The sequence below is a fragment of the Felis catus genome, chromosome E2 (assembly GCF_018350175.1).
Source record: "Felis catus isolate Fca126 chromosome E2, F.catus_Fca126_mat1.0, whole genome shotgun sequence".
NCBI lineage: Eukaryota > Metazoa > Chordata > Mammalia > Carnivora > Felidae > Felis > Felis catus.
This window is the reverse complement of record NC_058382.1, coordinates 35,743,879-35,757,735: the sequence shown is the minus strand read 5'-3', so window position 1 is coordinate 35,757,735 and position 13,857 is coordinate 35,743,879. Positions and strand designations below refer to the sequence as shown.

At 37.6% G+C, this 13,857-nt stretch overlaps 1 long non-coding RNA gene across 2 annotated transcripts in view; it reads right to left on the bottom strand.

Annotated features, from left to right (window-relative positions):
* The window catches only part of LOC123382267, a 221,930-nt gene that overhangs the window by 106,018 nt on the left and 102,055 nt on the right, over positions 1–13,857 (bottom strand). The window contains exons 8-9 of one of the 2 annotated variants that reach the window (XR_006590383.1): positions 11,777–11,833; positions 7,611–9,434 (exon numbers count right to left, since the gene is read on the bottom strand). This is a non-coding gene — a long non-coding RNA (uncharacterized LOC123382267). Of the gene's footprint in view, positions 1–7,610; positions 9,435–11,776; positions 11,834–13,857 lie in introns of those variants that run through there. The other variant, XR_006590384.1, reaches the window with a different exon arrangement.

The window sequence follows — 13,857 nt, the reverse complement described above, 5'->3', positions numbered from 1 at the left end:
CATAAAGTATATTTGGATATGGCCCAGTATCTCCAGCTTCTTTTTGCTCTTGGTGATGTTATTGATTTATTTTGCTCTTTGGAGTTGGATTGCTATTCATCATGGGGAATCACACATATGAGGAAACATAGATAATTCCTAAAGGTTATGAAATCTTACAAAGTTCTTGTAGACCATGAATGCACATGAACTTCTGAGATGGTAACTAGCTCACCTGGTGCATTTCCTTAGGGGTTACTTAGTTTTAATTTACGTAAAAATAAATGCTCATATTTTAAGTGCACATTTTGATGTGCTTTGACAACATATACATCTTCACAGGGACCATCCTAATCAGAATTAACCCCAAAGCTCCCAGTGCACCTCTCCATTCAACCATCCCCGGAGAGATAACTACTTCTCCAAGTTCTATCATATTAGCTTAGTTTTATCTGCTCCAGAAACTCATATACAGAATACACAATAGGCAATGGTCATGTCTGACTTCTTTTCCTCAACAAAATGTTTTGAGAGTCATCTCTGGTGTTGGGTACATCAGAAGTTTGTTCCTTTTTATTGCTGACTAATATTCTATTGTGTGAAAACACCACAATTTGTATGTCCATTCATTTGCTGATGGACATTTAAGCTGTTTCCAGTTTTAGACTTTTATGAATAGAGCTGTGATGAAAAGCCATGCCCATTGTGGACATATTTTGCATTTCTCATTGGTGAATAAACAGAAATAAAATTGCTGAATTGTGGGGTAGATGTATGTCCCAATGCAATTTTATTCTTTTATTCATGAAGGTAAAGCTCACAAAACATTTTTCCTTCCTCTGTCCTCCATCCCATTATAGGAAATTTCATATTCATCTCCAAAAATAAGCAATGTGGATTTAGCATTCACTTGTGCCAGGAGCAGAGATAAGTTTGCTGCATGCATTATCTCATTTAATCTTAAGAGAACACTACAATTATCACCATTTACAAGGGCCCTAGGAGAAGGGCACTCGGGTAGTTCAGTCAACTGAGCGTCTGACTCTCATAGATTTCTGCTCAGGTCATGATCCTGAGGTTGTAGGATTGAACCTGTGTCAGGCGTCATCCTGAGCATGAAGCCTGCTTAAGATTCTCTCTCTCCCTCTGCACCCCCCCCCCACTAACTCTCTGTCTCTGTCTCCCTCTCTAATAAAAAGAAAAAAACAAAAGTCCTAGGAGATTAATAAGAGAAGCCATTGTTAATCTTATATGAATTAGGATCCAATAGAAAATAACTCCAGAACCTGCATTCTAACCCATTTCGTACACCTCCTTTCACAATGTTTTATATTCTCAGGACAAACTACTGAGTCTTTGGGCACTCGGTGAGTGCCTTCCTTAGTGGAAATGTTTTATTTCCTGGAGCCTCCAAATAGAAGGCATCAAGGAACCTGACTCATGAAGAGTTATTTACTCCCCCAACTATTATGGTTACCAAGTGAGAAAGTGTTAATAGCTTTCAGAAGGACACTCAATCCCTCTAACAAGAGTAAAACTTACTGTTAAATAATCCTGACTGTAAATCATCTATAATCAAGAACATCATCTCTGTGGGAAAGATTAGTACTAGTTCACAGTCTTTATAGAGTATATCAAAATCATCTGGAGGACTTGTTGAAATACATATTTCTGGTTCCCACTACCAGAATTTCTAACTCAGTAAGTCTGGGCTGGAGTCTGAGATTCTGCATTTTTAACAAGCTCCCAAGTAATGTTGATACTGCTGGTGCTCAGACCACACTTTGTGTAGCACTGGGCCAAATTATCTCTATCATTGTAATAAATCTCTGGTGAGAAACTGAGTTTTAGTTGGAGAAAGTGACTAAGAAGGTTATCTAGCCAATTAACAGTAAGCCGGGAGCTACAAGGTAATCTTTGGAGTCTTGACTCTTTATCACTGGCACTCAAAATTGGCATTTCAAGGACCAGTTAAATTACATAGCTAAATGAGAATGATGTTGATTTGCCTCAACCTTTTTTTTTAATGTTTATTTATTTTTGAGACAGCCGGAGACAGAGCACGAGTGGGGGAGGGGCAGAGAGAGAGGGAGACACAGAATCCGAAACAGGCTCCAGGCTCTGAGCTGTCAGTACAGAGCCTGAAGCAGGGCTCAAACCAAGGAACCATGAGATCATGACCCGAGCCAAAGTCGGATGCTCAACCGACTGAGCCACCCAGGCGCCCCTTCCTAAACATTTTGAGATGGATAGATGATGATGATGACGACGACGGAGGAGGAGGAGGAGGAGGAGGAGGAGGAGGAGGAGGAGGAGGAGGAGGAGTGAGGAGTAAGGTAGAGATAGAGATGATACAATCTCAGAATGCTTCATTTTTGAATGAAGGAAAAATCATTTTGAGAAAAAAAATCACTACCTTGTGCTTACTTTATATTTTCACCACAAAAGAGGGAAACCTTCAAAGGGATTCAGTGTTCTATGGGGCCGCACATTATCATTCCTTTCTGAAACACTTTTTCAGTGGTCATATAGACTCAGCTTTACACAGACCCTTCATGGGATTTCCAGACTGTTTAATTTCTTTACCAAAGCAAAAGTTTGGCAAATTATTTGATTAATTTAACCTCATTCTTCTTTGTCATTAGAACAAATCTAAATGTCTCAGCCGACAAACACCACTTTAGAAACACCCTGATCCTGATAAATGGTTTCCTTAAATGCCTTAAAAGTATTATTAGCATAGATGGTTGTTTGATTCTGAACTCCTGCTCTCCCAAGAGCCACAGGGGTGGGAACCATGATCCAGATTGGGAGGGAATTGTCATGCCCTCAGGCAGAGTTTGTGATTAGTATGCAGAACCAGTATTCATGACTGTGAATTTTTAAAGTCCTTTTCCTTTTTTTTCTTCTATTTTTCCATTTTCAGGTTCCCCAAGGAGAGCTCAATTATTCAGTTACAAAAATGGCCATTGATTATCTTGAAAATCCAGGCAAGAAAGAAAATAAGTAACAATACTGACTGCTCAGCTGCTTAAATAGTCAGCTTTTTATTAATAGATATAATTGTTTTTCACACCTTACTAAATAACACGAAAAGCAGAAAAGAAACAGTATTATTGGTGATTTTTAATCAAGTTTCTGTAAGTCTCAGTCATAAAGTAATTATTCAAACAAATGAAGGAAGACAGCATAATCCATAATGCACTAAATATCTACTGAAGGAATAATGTCTCATTTTAAGATAAAGTGCATAAATGGTACACAATTCAAGTAAAGCATCTTTTTTATGTACTTTACCACTTCATGAAAAACAAATTACAAGTAATTCTATTTAATGATGAGATGTTATGTAGAAAATAATGCACCATTACTATTTCTAATATCTTTAGCATTATGATGGATTACAATTGTTAATATTAATAATATTATTATTAAATATAACTACAGCTCATTTTATAAAGCACTTTTTCAGTGCAAAGCATTTTTTGCAGCATTACTGAGGTTAATCCACACAACCCTAGTGTCAGATTCTCTTCATTTCTTTTTCTTTTTTTTTTTTTCTCTTTTCTTTTTAAGAAACTGGAGTAAAGACAGTTTAAAGACCTAAGTGTCAATTAGCCAGTAACTAGAAGACCTGCCTAGGAATTAAATTCGTGTCTGACTCCCAAACCCATGTTTCTAGTCCCTCCCATACTACCACCAGCTGAGGTTCAAAGATAACACACTTGATTTGATTCAGTGCCCAATGAGAAGACAGAGGTGTTTCTCCATATGTTCTAGCTCCAAGTGGCATTTGGGAGAAGAGGTTTCCACTCAATGTTCCCCCACCTCAGTTTCTGGTTTTCCTTTTTTAGGCATCAACCCTTGATACCTGAGGCCCACTCTGAAATGTCTCACCAATGTTCCTACTTCTTTTTTTTTTAATTTTTTTAACGTTTATTTATCTTTGAGAGAAAGAGAGCATGAGGGGGAGTGGGACAGAGAAAGAGAGAGAGAGAATCGGAAGCAGGCTACAGGCTCTGAGCTGTCAGCACACAGCCTGATGCAGGGCTCAAACCCACGAACCATGAGATCATGACCTGAGCCGAAGTCGGATGCTTAACCGACTGAGCCATCCAGGTGCCCCCAATGTTCCTACTTCTATATCCTAATTCCTGTTCCTCTAAGTTTACTAGTGGAGAAAAGCTGTAATACTGCCTTGCCTATAACTATTAAAGTACTATTAAATACCACTCAGCCTCTAGGTCTCTCAATAGTCTAGCAAGATAGAGTAGCCAGACAGCTAATCCAATTACCCCAGGTCAAGGAAGGGGATGCACTAAATGAAGGAAACCTGAGTTCTATGTTATGTAAACGTCTTCCTTAATATTCTTTTTTTCTTAATTTTTAAATTATTTTTAAGCTTTTTTATTTATTTGTTTTGAGAGAGAAACAGCATGAGCAAGGGAGGGGCAGAGAGAGAGAGAGAATCCTGAGTAGGCTTCTCACTGTCAGCACAGAGCCCGATGTGGGGCTCAAACTCACAAAACCTTGAGATCATGACCTGTGCTGAAACCCAGAGTCAGACGCTTCACCAGCTAAGCCCCCCAGGCACCCCTCTTTCTTAATATTCCTAAAGTGGGTCCCTATTCCTTCACCTCTTCCCTTTCACAGTAAGTGTTTTAATTGTTTCATCCATATAGGTCATTCTGGTATCACGGAAGGAAGACAGACCTGGGTTATTATGCTAGTTCTATGTTTGAACAATTATGACTACACCATTAACTTCTCTGAGCCTCAAATTTCATGTCTGCAAACTGCTACAAAGAGATGTTTGGAGGATTGAAAGGAGAATTATATATAAGAATCTGGTACATCAAAAATGCTCAAATACTTAACATTTGCTTACTTCCCCTCTCCTTCTGGGGATATAATAAAAAAAAATTGGCACATGCTTATTATCAATAATATCTCAAAAGTACAGTAAAGGAGAGAGAGAGACCTAGAGGCAAATCCGTATAAACATGATGTTAAATAGTCCAGCAACTCATCTGCCTGTTTCTTTCCTTTGTTCAGAAAGTATTTACCAGCTATGGACTGTGCTTCAGGCACACATCTAGTAATCCAGACATTCAAAGAGCTATAAGACAAGAGCTCCAGAAAGTGGAGGTAGTAAATGCAAGAGACAGAAATATCTGATAAATTCAAAGATTAGGAAAGAAATGAATACAGCTGCACTGTGGTGAACCTGGAGAGGGGTAGGAAATGGCATGGCAACCAGGCAAATGCTAGACTATGGGAAGTTCTAATACAGTCCCTTCTCTGACACTGAACTTGTCATTCCCTTCGATCAAGAGAGCTTCACATTTTACAGAGCTACATGATATGAATTTTCCTTCACTTCTGGATTATCCTGTCCCTATTGGCTATTCATTACAGTGGGCTTTTTTTTTTTTTTCCTATTGTTGCTATGGAGATTCTGATTAAGTCCATATCATAAATGAAAAGTATGACCCATAGCATTTTAGACTTTTCAGGTGACCAAATCTGGCAGGACTGCATAATGGTTAAAAGCATCGCTTCTAGAGGAGAAGCAGACAAACTTAGGTCCTCAGCTGAGGCCTATGCTGGTTCTGAAACACAGAATAAGCCCTTCTCTTCTTAGTCCTATCTCCTCTTCTGCACATGGCAACAAAGGGTTCTATGAATTAAATTCTGTTCCAGTACACTTGGCACAATAGCTGACACACAAGGACCCAATGCAGGATGGTCACTGATATTACTAATATATAGTATCACTTTTCAAAATAAACATCACACTTGACTATTGCTCTCAAAAACCAGAAGGTATAGTCTTTATTTTAAGGTAACTTTGTAACTGCCAACATGTTCATCTGTGGCTTCTCTAAACTAGGTAAAATTATGAGTGACTCAAATATGAGTGATATTTGAGCAGTGATAAGTTTCTATGTCTTCATAAAGTTTCATCTTCTGATGGCAGGTGTGACTCTGACGAGAGTTGTACAGTTATGTTTTGGCAGCACCACCTTGGGCTGGAATAGCTCTTGTGCATTCATTTATTCATTCCTTAATTTGCATAGTCATTAAGCACCTATTATGCACTGGACCCTATGTTATGTACTGGCTGTAACATGGAAAAGCCTAAGTCACACTCCTTATCCACAAGAGGCTCACAGTCTAGCAAGTTTAAGAAATAGCAAGTAAAAACTTCCATTAAACTGGCTATGATACAAAAACACACACACATACACACAAAGCAGAAAAAAAGCATTTTAGAAGTAAAGATGGAGGTTATAACTTATACCGGGTTTTAGGAAAACCTTTCTGGAGGAAATCATACATGCACCAACTTTTAAAAGGTAATTACAAACTTGTAAGATGATGGAAGAAGAAAATTATATTCTAGGCAGTCACAGCTGGAGACCTAGTTAGCAGAAGAGTAGTGCTCAAAGTCACAATGGGTCATAGGGTAGGACTCAGAGGGAAAGACATGAGTATAGGACTCACATGGGGACATGAGAGAAGCAGGTTTAGGACTAAGAGATCAGACTTCCAGTGGTGGTAGTAGTTTCTGAACTCAAATCTGGGTCCAGTAACTGAGGAGCTTCACCTACTGCCCATATAAAAACCGATCAATCAGGGGCGCCAGGATGGCGCAGTCGGTTAAGCGTCCGACTTCAGCCAGGTCACGATCTCGCGGTCCGTGACTTCGAGCCCCGCGTCAGGCTCTGGGCTGATGGCTCAGAGCCTGGAGCCTGTTTCCGATTCTGTGTCTCCCTCTCTCTCTGCCCCTCCCCCGTTCATGCTCTGTCTCTCTCTGTCCCAAAAATAAATAAACGTTGAAAAAAAAAATAAAAAAAAAAAAAACGATCAATCAGATAACTTCTGGAGAATTCAGCATTGGGGGATCATCCTAGCTCACACCATGCTTAATTCTCACCTTTTCCAGGGTTAGGGTTAGGGTTAGGGTTAAGGTTAAGGTTAAGGTAAGGTTTTGGAGGCTCCAGAGTTTGAAGGCAAACTCCTTTCCAATTAGTTCAAATGTAAAGCAGAACCATAACATTGGCAAGCCCCATTCTCTAAATCTTATCTCCCCTTTTCCTGGTGGGTTCCCAGTGAGTTTAACTTATAGAGGACATTTTGAAAGCTCATCATGGGTCACTCATCCTCTCTTCTCAATCACAGTGCATGACACTATGCCTCCTATTAAGTCCCTAGACGAGTACCAAGGTCAACCAAGATGTCTATGTCCTCAAGGAACGCTTATTAAACATGCTTATGACTACATGCCAAGAGGCAACTGCTGTTCTGTTCTATCAGATCCTCTGTTCTCATCGGAGTTTTACAACACTTCTCTTAGATTTTCAGATTAAATTGTGCGTCTGTTAGGCTCTCTTATCACTCAGCATGTCTCGGAGACAATATTAGAAGCACCTTAAATTACACAGTTGCCCCCTCTACCTCTAAAATGAAGGAGTCAAAATGGACCTCATTTTTCTAATCCCTACAAACTCACACAAGCCTTCTTTCCTGAAGACTTGTATAATGCTGGTCTCTTAGTCATAGACCTGAACATATGGCTTGGTAATATCACAGAGAGAGAAAGAAAAGAATTAGCATGCAAATGGAGATGAGTCTTAGTATTTCTTTATTTATACCCCCATATCATTATAAACATGATGTGCCCTAGCCCACAGAAGATCCATACAATAGTTCATCTTCAGGCAGTCCTTTTAGGGAACTTTTTAAAAAATAAGACAAGCCATTTTATTTTTATTGACAATAGAAGGAAACCCTAAATCATGTTCTTAATTGATCCATGTGACTCTACCATCCATTAATGTATCTAATTCCATTTTCCAAAAATACAATTTCATTAGAATAAAGAAAATACAGTTATACAGAATAAGTGGATGTCCCACTTCCTTCAACATATCTGATAATTTGATTCTTTTTCTAAGTTGCTTATATTAACTACCTGACCTATCTCATCAAATAATGTGGTAGACAGAATAATGACTTTCCAAAAATGTCTACATCCTAATATCTGGAACCTGGTGACTATAAAAGATCTGTGGAGATATAATTAAGGATCTTGAAGTGAGAAGATTATCTTAGATAATCTAAATGGGTCCAATATAATCCCAAGGGTCCTTATAAGAATGAGATGGGGGGGGGAGCAGGGAAAGAGTTGTTATTCAATGGGTATAGTTTCAGTGTTCCAAGATGAAATTGTTCTAGAGTCCTGATGCAAAGCAAATGTGCATAGAGTTAACACTACTGTAATATACTATTAAAAATGGTTAAGATGGTAAATTTTATGTTGTGCTTTTTTTTTTTTTTTTTACAATAAAAAAGGGTAAGGAGGAGTCAAGAGAATTAACGTCAGAGAAGGCAAGGTGACAACAGCTGAGGTTGGAGAAATGCAGGGCTACAAGCCAAGGAATATGGGCAGCCCCTCTAAACTTGGAAAGGGCAAGAAATGGATTGTTCCCTAGAGCCTCCAAAAGGAACATAGCCCTACTTACACCCTAATTTTATCCCTACAAGATTCATTTAGGACTTCTGACCTCCAGAATGTAAGATAACAAATTTGTGTTGTTTTACGGTAAAAAGTAATTTGTTACAGCAGCCCTAGGAAATTAATACAGATAATGATAATTCCATTTGCCCATTATTTGACGCGACTTTTATACATTATACCCTTGTGTTCTTGTAACCTTCATCTGAGTTCAGCAAAATCTACGATTTCTTTTCTTCAGATAAGGAAATCAAGCTTTAGAGAGTTGAACAGATGTATCCATGAGCAAACAATGAGTTAGGGCTGTACAGCAAATCTGAGTCTTATCCAGTCACCTCTTCGCTCTAGCACACTGTCTGTGATAACAGGTCCCATGTTCACCAATTCTTGTATCAAGACTTCCGTTTATTGCCTACTCTTTCAAGATATGAAATGATAGAAATGGACATCGTGGTCCTACTATTCTGGAAGTTCCCCTTTGTATACCTGTCATGATTTATAGGCTTTAAGGATATGCTCTCATAACCCTTGGTATGGACTCAATGTTTATGGCCTCAAAATTCATAGCCTAAAGCCCCAACTCCCAATATGATGGTATTAGGAGGTGGAGCCTTTGGGAAGTAATTAGATTTAGATGAGGGCATGATGGTGGGGCCCTCATGATGGGTTTAGCATCCTTAGAAGAAAAGAAGGTGACACCAGAGCTGCACTTTCTTTGGTTGGAGACAACATCCCCAGGGGATGCAGGTGTTCTTCACCGCATCACTTCCTCCTAAGTGGAGGAAGCCCAATTGATTGATCACCACACAACTAACTCTGGGGCAACACTTGAAATGATGCTTTCTAGGTAGAACCAACAGGACACTGGGTGTTTTATGTACTTCATTTCATTTACTCTTCACAATCATCTGGTGATGCACATGCTCCAGGAATGCTGGAATGATTGATCAAGCAATGAAATGACTGATTTTACTATTTTCACCACATAAGACAAACTACTTTTTGATGACATCAAAATCTTAGCTGCCTTTGTATATCCGTGCCCTGCCCATAAGTATTAGCCACATCTGTACATTTTAAATCTTACCTGCTTCAGCCTTTACAGTTAAGAGTTACAGGAATGGCAGGGATGCTTTGCAATTAGATTTTTACATCAGAATGGATTTGATTTTTGACATCAATGAACAAACCCATTTGTCTATTCCTGCATTTCAGTACTAGAAATCCATCATAGTTATCTGCCAGCTGTTGGTTCACCCCACTCATGGCTTCTTACTGAAAAATGCTTCCTAACCTCCAGCAAAGTCCTCACTACATTTGTAGTTTGCAGGTATCTAAAGAGCCTGCATTTTTAATGAATTCCTAATGTACTCGCTCAAGCAAACAAGGAAATTATAACCATGGAACATTACATTTCAAACATTAATCATAATTACTTAATAATACCAAACAAGGAGATTTTATTACAAACTGAGACTTCTTATTTAACTTCAGAATCAGAATAATTGTCACATTTGCACATATTCTAAATGATACCACATATTTCCAAATGCCTACATTAAACAGTTTAGTCATAAAGAAATATTTTGTCAGCTAATTTAATTTAATTGCATGGCATAATCATTTCACCCATTTCTCTAAAAACAGATATTTTAATAGGAGAACTGCAAGGAGGTTATAAAAATCTCACTTTCTCAATTGCCAGGAAAGGTCTCTGCTGAAAGTTACCAGACAATTACAGATTCAGGGGGGTTCTATAGTTCTTCAATGTATTTGTTATATACCATTAGTCACCAGGTGAAGCCCTTCACTAATAGCAATACCCTTCAACAATAGCCCCAGAGAATTTAACACTGATTGATGGCAGGTCACCTGGAATTGGTTGGCAGAATTTCCAATTTTCTGTTGGGAAATTGCTTATTTCTCCAAGTCTATTCCCATTTTTACAAGTGGACAGAAGCTGAGATTATACATTATTATGTGTCTAAATATAAAATTGTGATGGATGGTGTCACACATTTAAAGAGAGTTAAGCATTTAATTTAAGATTTTAAAAGTTTAAAGAAGTTTAAAATGTATTTTTAATCTTTCTTGGGAATTCATGGGCTGATCCATATTGGGAGAAATATTGAGAGATTGCCTGAGGATTGCCACTTATATGGAGAATTATTTTCATAAAATTATCCTTTTAGATTCTCAAAGCTCTAGCACCATAACTTTCTTTGTAAATGTATCTGAGAATCCCAGCTTATCAAAGGACCGAAGGGATAAATAGATTCTTTTCATGAGGGCACTACACTAAATGTGACAGAGAGGAGAGGAAAGTAAACAAAACTCAAAAGTCACATTAAAATCAGAAGACAAAGTATGCTATTTACATTAGATTGTTATTTCTTTGAAAACATATATTAAGTGTCAATCTTATTTTTATTGTTATTTTTTAAGTAAACTCTACGCCCAGTGTGGAGTTCAAACTCACAACCCAGAGATCAAGAGTCCCATGCTCTACCAATTGAGTCAGCCAGGCACCCCTTAGGTGCCAATTTTATAAGTGTGTATTTAGGATGCTACAATATCATATACTACAGTAATATTACTCTGCAAGTATTTTGCACGCAGAAACGTTACCAAATTCTTGAATTTAATAACTGGCTATCTATATAAAGATCTTAGAGGTAGCAGGTAACAATCCAATGACAAATTTAAAATTTAGTCAATATGGGTCACTCTGCAGAAACAAACTAGCAAAACCCTCAAAATCCTTAATGCTCAACATGATTGCTTAACCTACCTGGGGACTAAAAATGCCTTTATGACTTTAGATTTTTTTACACACAAAAAACTAACTATAAAAATATAGAGAGGCACAAAGAACAAATATAAAATATTACAAAAAATTCAAAGAACAAATGAAACTGAACTCTCTCCACTCAGAAATAATTACCATTAACATTTTTGTTTCTTTTTCATACACACACAAAAACACACAAATATGTATATGGGGAGAGAGAGAAAGAGAATTATACTGAACAGTGAAGAGGCTTCTTTGCAAACTATACCTTTTTTTACTATTATGAACAACCTATCACATTAAAAAAAAAGAAAACCATATATATTTATAAAAATGCCATTTTAAAGGCTGCACAGAATTTCATTATATGGTTATCCAATGCATTTGGTCAATAACCTACTGGTGAACATTTTGTTTGTTTTGCTTTTGTTATTTATTCATTCAACAAATATTTATGGAATATATGTTCATTGCTCAATAGTTACCTCGTCCCAGACTGGAAATGCAAGGCCTCTGTTCTCATAGCGTTTACATTGTGGGGACTGAAAGATAAACAAGAAAAACAACGCACACAAATAAATATGGCAGTTGGTGTTTAAGTCCTGCAATAAAACTATCATAATCATAATAAAGATAATTATAATCATAATCATAATAAAAATAAGAAGATAGTAGCAAGAAGCAGTGGCTGCTCTCTAGCAGGTGACCTACAATCAAGGATCTGAATGGGGTATATGGCGCTAGCCATGTGGAAATCTGAGTCACGAGCCTTTCAAATTCAGTTTATGAAAGACAAAAGAGGGAGTGTGTTTGACTTGTTAGTATAACAACAATTGTTTAAAAAATTAAAAATAAACCTTTGCATCTAGCTCTTTACACATACATTTATATCCATAGAAGACATTCCTAGGACCATATTTGTGAGGTCAAAGTTATGCTCATTTTTAAAAAATCAGAATTCTTTCAATATTTTGTGAAAAGAATTTTTATGGAAATAGACTGAAAAACAGAAACCCTCCATGTTATACCTCATTACTTCTTGAGAATCTCTGCAGATTAGTGCACTCTCAAGCATCTGCTATGTATATTTCTGTCATTTACATGTACAACCAAGCCTATAATTTGACATTATTCAAGAGTTGGTGGTGATAAATGTCAGCATGCTGTGATTTGCAGGACAGTTACTTTGCACACGTTCCCTACCAGACTATGGGCTCAGAAAGGATAAGACCCTGACTGCACCACTATACATGACAGCACTGCACATTCTAGAGATCCTATGACTGTGTGACTGATGTTGTATTACGTTACCTTTTTTATATTAAATTTACTCCTGAAGCAGTAAGAATGGTGACCATATAGTCTCTGTCTCCTCAGCATCCAACATAAATGTCTACCATGCAGTAGATGCTCTACATGTACTTTGGATGCATGAGTAAATAAAAACATCTTCACCAGGGGTGCCTGGGTGGCTCAGTCGGTTAAGCATCCGACTCTTGATTTCAGAGCAAGTCATGATCTCATGGTCATGAGATTGAACCCCGTATCAGGCTCCATGCTGCGTGTGGAGCCTGCTTGAGATTCTTTCTTTCCCTCTCCCTCTGCTGTTTCCCCTCAAATTAAAATATATATATATATACATCTTCACCAATATTATAACTGAGATAAGGACTAGCTCATAGCCAGAGTAATAATGATTTTTAAATGTTCAATAAGTCATCAAAATGGACCAACGATCTTTAGCCCCAGGAGTCTCTATGACTTCTACTTGTTCAGTGGTCACTCAAAGAATGGATATTGTCTTAAAGGTCTCTCATCTTAAAAATCATTTTAATCATATGTACTAATACCACAGTTCCCAGCATGCTTTACAAAACAAGAAATATAAAATACTTCCCAGCAATTACAAATCATGTGTGTATATGTATTGAATGCCTACTATCGGCCGGGCATTGAATTAGGAGCTAGAGATGGTGTGCTGACATGGTTCGTGTGCATGAGAGGAGACATGTGAGCACATAGTTCCAAGGATGTGATACTTTCCCTTCTAGTTTTAGAAAGACAGTCTTCCCAGAGAATACAAAAATACTAATTCAAAGGGATACATGTACCCCAATGTTTATAGCAACACTCTCAACAATAGCCAAATTATGGAAACAGCCCAAATGCTCATCGACTGATGAATGGATAAAGAAGGTGTGGAATATTACTGAGCCATAAAAAATGAATTAAATCTTGCCATTTGCAACAAATGGAGGGAGCTAGAGAGTATTATGGTAATTGAAGTAAGTCAGATTATATGATTTCACTCATATGTGGAATTTAAGAAATAAAACAATCATAGGGGAAGAAAAGAAAGAGTAAACCAAGACACAGACTCTTAACTATAGAGAACTGATGATTACCAAAGGGAAGGTGGGTGGGGATATGGATGAGACAGGTGATAGCGAGTAAGTGGTGCTCTTGTGATGAGCACCAGGTGTTTTAAGTGTTGAGTCACTATTTTGTACATCTGAAACTATTATCACACTGTGTTTACTAACTGGAATTTAAATAAAAACTTAAA